Below are 6,430 nucleotides of genomic sequence, written 5' to 3' on the forward strand. Positions count from 1 at the left end.
GTGTTCATGCTACCTTAGCCAGCTGACTATGAATGGGGTCTATGAGTGAGACAGACACTGTAGTTATACAGTAGGTACAAGGAGCCACATATCCACAGTGAGTTATACAGTACAGTTCTCATGAATAGCAGCAATGCAGTAAACAAGTTTACTATCCATTTTAATGTTATAAAAATGGATGGCATCGTTTACGCTGTGCAGCGCAAAATGAATTATTAAAAACAACCGTCAGAATTTATTACTTAATTTAATAATAATTTTATTAAATATAAAGAAGATTAAATAAAGATAAAGGTCAAGCAGGTACAATAGTCTGGTTAACACACCAAAGTCATGGATGAAATTCTGATGACCTGAGAGAACCTGTTCTGTCCACTTACCAGCTATGACTGTCCGCAGCTGTAACAGCAGAACACAGTGACACCTGCTGCAGGACAGCATGACTGAGGAGACAAAAGAGAACCCAGTGAGTACTGTACAGAGGAGACAGGAGAACCCAGTCAGTACTGTACAGAGGAGACAGGAGGACCCAGTCAGTACTGTACAGAGGAGACAGGAGAACCCAGTCAGTACTGTACAGAGGAGACAGGAGGACCCAGTCAGTACTGTACAGAGGAGACAGGAGAACCCAGTCAGTACTATACAGAGGAGACAGGAGAACCCAGTCAGTACTGTAGAGAGGGGACAGGAGGACCCAGTCAGTACTGTACAGAGGGGACAGGAGAACCCAGTCAGTACTGTACAGAGGAGACAGGAGGACCCAGTCAGTACTGTACAGAGGAGACAGGACAACCCCAGTCAGTACTGTACAGGTAGGAGCAGAGTGATCACTATTAGGAAAAATGTCACTTATTTACAGTACCCTGATTACAGCACCTGGCATAAAATAAACAGGACTAAACCCCACTACACCTCAGCAGCACAGTAATCCTCCTTTACCAGAGAGGGGTTAGTCCAGGGTCCAGAACATCACAGTCCTACCTGCCAGTACGTTGTGTCACTGTTCAGCTCCCTTATTCCCAGCAGTCATGCTGTGTTTGATATTTCTGGCAACACTAAACTACTAATCAGACGGGACTCATTTTCCAGTCATATGTACATATAGCAACTTTACCACAAGACCTCTGAAGTGTATGACAGACTCACACAGGATCAGAAACCTCAGGATAAATTACAGACATGTCAGCGGCTAATGGATTTACGTATTACTGTCTCACTAAAACATCCACGTGTGATACATAGCCTTCGTTGGTCGCAACCACTAAATATTTTTCACACATTTGCACAGAATTCTGTTATTTAATGAAACCACTTATAGTAATGACTTGGGTTTGAACATTAGCAGGTTACATATGTGTAGGGGAATTTACTTAAAATCTCTGAGAAGTCATTTGCCTATTCGAGCACTTCCGAGATTGGAGAAAAAAGCGCCCAAACTCTGATATTTGAACCCTGGATATTCGCCCGGGATTAAAAATCCCTGAGATTACAGCAAACAGCCGTTTATAGCAGGAAAAGGGCGTAATAATTATTACTGACACTGCAGTAGGTAAAATGACGGACATGGCGAGAGTAAAATCACTGAGGAACGAGGGAAATAATTACATTACCACACCTCGCCATGTCAAATGAATCCTGTCCGAAAGGTTTTAACACATGAGGTTCTGAACCTTGGTTCTGGGGACGCACCACCCTGCACAGTTTCCCATCTGATCTAGCTCATGAAAGACTTGATGACCCAGAACACCTGAAACTCTCCGCCTGTGGATGCACTGTTACCAGTCTTAAATGTACATGACAAACACAGAAATAAACCTGAAACATTTTTTCTCTGGGCTGATAAACTGTTCCTGGCAACATGCAGAATCAATTAGTCTGTAATGCACCTATAAAACAGGAGTATTGTAACGGTCAGTAATTTGCGGACTGTCCCCTTAAATTACGTTTACGTAAAAGGCGTGTGCACGTAGGCCACGCGGAAGAGTTGGTTTTGTACTGTGCGTGACGGACGTTGCCGGACCCAGATCTTCATTTATCGTTATTTACTTCTTTAGTAACGCGTTATGAGCTGTGGATGTTTTTACAACTCATGTATGAGCTGTCTACAATACTCCAGGAGCCAGCCTGTGTCACGTGGTGAATAAACCAGCAAGTTTACTACTAAACTGAGTGATTCTGGTCCGCATCTCCTCCACGTGTTTCACAGGCTTCTCTCTACCAGTTCCAAAGATCTGCTCATCTGGGTTGGAGTATAATTTAAACAGGACTAACTCCAAGCGTTACAGTATGTACTAAACTAGACAGTTACTGTAGGTGCAAGGCAGGTGTTCTTAATAAAGTGACCACTGAGTTTATGTAGCAACATTCGTACTTTTTATCTAACGACCTCACAAATATTATGGTGGAGAAAAATGTGGGATAAAAAATAGAGGTTGTGAAACCCACTAGCTAATCACAGAGTGCGACAGTGTTTTTGAATATTATTATTATTATTATTTAATAGCAATAAAGGTTTGTACGCCACATGGACATTATCTCCTACCAAACGCATTTACTGAGGTAACTGCACGCAGGAGACACACAGTCCATCTACTGAACTGCAGCATAAGAAGGCAGAACAGCACGCGGAGGGAACAAAGCGCACAGCTACTATCGCTCAGTGCACGAGCTAAAGTCCCTAAATGAACACATGAACCCGTTCAACAGTCCGCGAGACCAACCAGAGTTCTTAGCAGACATGCAAACTTTAAAACGGCTGCACTAAATATTACATATTAACTTATCTATGCAGATACTTTTTCCGTCCTATCTTGCTGAGTCCTGAGCTAGCGCTGTCAGAATATATAAACACGTTTAAACTAACCGCTAGAGATGTTGGAACTTGAAATGTCAAATTTGTTTCTCCTCCAAACCCTTCTCTTTCCCTTTATGGTTCTTTCAACCTACAATTCACCAAGACACACAAGTGGCAGGCCAATCCGTTTCAACTCAGGCAAGCATGTATGCTTGCGGATAAATGTGAGTGTGCGGTTTATTTGTTTTTTCACGTGAAAGTTAAGAGGTGCGGTGTGACTGCGCAGGATGCGAGCGCCCCTGTTCCTCTCCGAGCATCGGATAGGCAGCCGTATCCACGCAGTCTAAGCCACGCCGACCCGAAATGGGAACCCGAGTTTGACTTCAGCTTTCTGTTCGAGTACAGCGGCCGACGTTTGGAGGCAGCTCGCCGATTGCGCGTAAGCTCAGGTTCAGCCGCCCAGTTCAGTAAGATGATCAAGTGTATCTATTAATATTTTATATTAACTGTTACCTTATAGAAAGCATCACCCTTGCCGTTCCTGGCAGCTTCACTAAATATTAAATATTAATTTATTATCTATGCAGATGAATACTTTTTCCGTCCTATATTGCTGAGCCGTTATGTTCATAAATCACTTTCTGACAGCTAGCGCGCATATCTGGACTGTAATCAGAAGTACATCTATATAAAAACTCTTAAACTCACCGTTACAGATGTCGCCTTTCAACCTGAAACTTGATTCAAAATGTTTCAAAAATTAAACCCGCGTGTAACCTCTGCCTAAAGGCGCCCTAATGAAATCATTCAGAGGGAGCACATCTCAGAAATTTCGTGTTAGATCAATGCAAATTAGCGCGGTGCCTCCAGAAATGTGTCTAGTACTATGTTGATAGTAATAAATCCTTTTAAACCCTCTCATGATTAATGACCCGAATGAGTCACAGATTAGTAAATACAACAAATGACACTTAATTAAAAAATACAAAACAAAACGTATATCCCTGCACAAAAGAAAGCAATCGCGAAATAACAGAAGCAAATCACAAACAACGAAAACCGATTCAACATAAGTATGACCGATTAATGCAGTCACCTATTAACGTCACCACAAGCGGCGGAAAAAACAACGTGAAAAAATACCAATATTAATATTTCTCTTACCCTCAGAGGCTTCAGTTGCAAATCAACCACATTGAATAATTACTGAAATTAGCAAATAAACGCTCAATAAAAATTGGTCAATACAGCAACTTAGTACGTGGATGTTCACAAACGTTTGTGTTAAAAGGCAAAATCAACATTTGCTGTGGTGCTTTCACTGACTCACAGTTTATGTAAGAAAGTGTATTGTTAGCCATATGCTATTTGGAAATGATTTCATAGACAGTATTTATATAAATGTTCTTAGATACAATATATAAAATTCATTTACACTCTGCTATTGTGAGGACACCAATGGACAAGATCTAAACAGTCAATCGAGTTTAGAGTTTAAAAACAAGTGTCATGTTTGTCATTTCAGTAATGGTTTGTTAGGGTCGGTATAAGATATGTGCAGATTAAGATTAAGGTTAAATTGATTTCTTATGACACTAAGGGTCATAGCATATATTTAATTAGGCTAATATTTTTACAAATAATACTTACACTGACAACCCTCCCTGAGAGTGCACACTAGTCTGCTTTCCAGTCAGGAAGGTCTTTATAGGTTGGGGAGGGAGGACAGACAGCATTGCAGCATTATACTTCCAGATCTGAAGATACTGTGACTGTGGATGGACTGAAATACATTTTAGAGCTGCAATATTTTTCTGATAAATTGTAACTATTGAAATAAGACAACCAATTCGATGACAATCATCTTTTTTTTAAATGGGTCACTACAAAATGCTCCCCGTCAGAGCGAGCACAACCCTCTTGGTGGACTTAACCACCACACCTTCCACTAATCTGTATGTCTCTGCTCTCTCAGCTGTATATGTAGCCACTCACCTCACCCTCACAGGTGCTGGCCTGGAATATGGAGATACCAGTTTGGAAAACATTCTAAGGGATCAAGAGAAACAAACCAAAATTAATACCAAAATTGATGCCTAAACATTTTTTAAATCAGCATTAATGTACATTACTCAGGACTGTGTTAATAACATGTGTTTGAAAATGGACTTTGATAAAAGGAGCTTCTTTGCAGTTAACCAGATAACTCTGTATCCCCAGCTAGTGAAGCTTAAGTGCTATTTAATTGTTGTTTGAAATAACAATCAGTCATTTTCAGTAGCACAGGTCATTGTACCGCAAATGTTAACTTCAGATGAAGTGGAAATGACTTCATTAACTTCATTCATTCATTCATTCATTCATTCACCCATAACTGATAACCAAGATGTCTGAGAGAAAACTTGCACTGTGTCCGACACAGACAGGTTAACGAGCAGCTAGTTAGCTCGGTCTGTCGGTCTGGCCACTAACTTTGCCCATTAAATCTCACTTTTACAGTAAAGTCTGGACGTACCGAGATGGGGAATAAAAGCCATAGAAAGAAATTGAGCGCAACAAATTGAAGGGAAAATGTAAAAAAGGGAGCCTGGCTTCACGTACCAAATGCTGTAAGTCAGAAGTGTGGCAGGGTGCTGGGACAGCAACGGGAGAGCCAATAAAAATTGGAGAAGCACATTGGAACAGACCAATGGTGCTCTGCGGCCTTTTGGAGAATATTGGAACAGGCCAATGAGAGGACGCAAGCTCTCTGGAACACACTGGAACAGAAAATCAGGGTCAGTGGAATGAGTCAACATGTGGAGACGGACAGACCCACAAAAGATAAAGAAAATGAAAGCTAAACACGATAGAACCAACACACTGACAGAAACACAACTGGGAACAGGTTACAAGGCAACAACATGAAATGAAGAACACAGGCGACATGAACAGGAAACATGATAGGACCTTAGTATAAATGGAGGCTTAGTACAATGAACACAGGCTGAGTGAACAATAACCAGCGGCAAGACTGGAGAGACACTAGAAATATATACACGTGTTAACAAGGAATATACCCACGAGTTAACAAGGAACATATACACGAGTTAACAAGGAACAACTAGAAACAGGAGAAAACAGGCAGAACAACCAGACAAGGGGGAGTAACAGAAAAATCAAAACAAAGAAGCTCATGGAAAGAAAACCAAGTTGTAAAGCCAAAACAGAGCTTGACAGGATTGCTAAAGTGACCGAGATGACAGGGAGGTGACAACCGTGACAATGCAGAGTAATAATAATAATAATTACTCAGATATGCAGGAATATACAGTGCAATAATAATTACTCAAACATGCAGGAACATACAAGTTAAAGTTACTCAGGCCTACAGGAACATATAATTATTCAGTCATATAGGAAGAGTGTTCCAAAGTAGGACACTGAAGGCACTGACGTTTATACCTAAAATGTTTGTTGAAACATTTACTCTACAACACAGTGCTCCAATATTCCATCATCATCACCATCATCATCATCAGTCTTTTCACCCTCGTTGAAGCACACTGGGATGTGACGCAGCTTACATATGTAGTACAGACCTCATCCTGTATCTCATCATTACATATGTAGTACAGACCTCATCCTGTATCTCAT

At 40.9% G+C, this 6,430-nt stretch overlaps 1 long non-coding RNA gene across 1 annotated transcript; it reads right to left on the bottom strand.

Annotated features, from left to right (window-relative positions):
- Nucleotides 1-4,397: 4,397 nt before the first annotated feature.
- On the bottom strand, nt 4,398-5,547 carry LOC118241406 (uncharacterized). Its single transcript, XR_004776060.2, has 3 exons — nt 5,396-5,547; nt 4,790-4,843; nt 4,398-4,497 (listed from the first exon to the last, which is right to left on the bottom strand). It is a non-coding gene; the product is annotated as an uncharacterized LOC118241406 (long non-coding RNA).
- Between the last annotated feature and the right edge of the window lie 883 nt (nt 5,548-6,430).

This window comes from Electrophorus electricus, chromosome 1 (genome assembly GCF_041902795.1).
Source record: "Electrophorus electricus isolate QZ-2024a chromosome 1, ASM4190279v1, whole genome shotgun sequence".
NCBI classification, from domain to species: Eukaryota; Metazoa; Chordata; class Actinopteri; order Gymnotiformes; family Gymnotidae; genus Electrophorus; species Electrophorus electricus.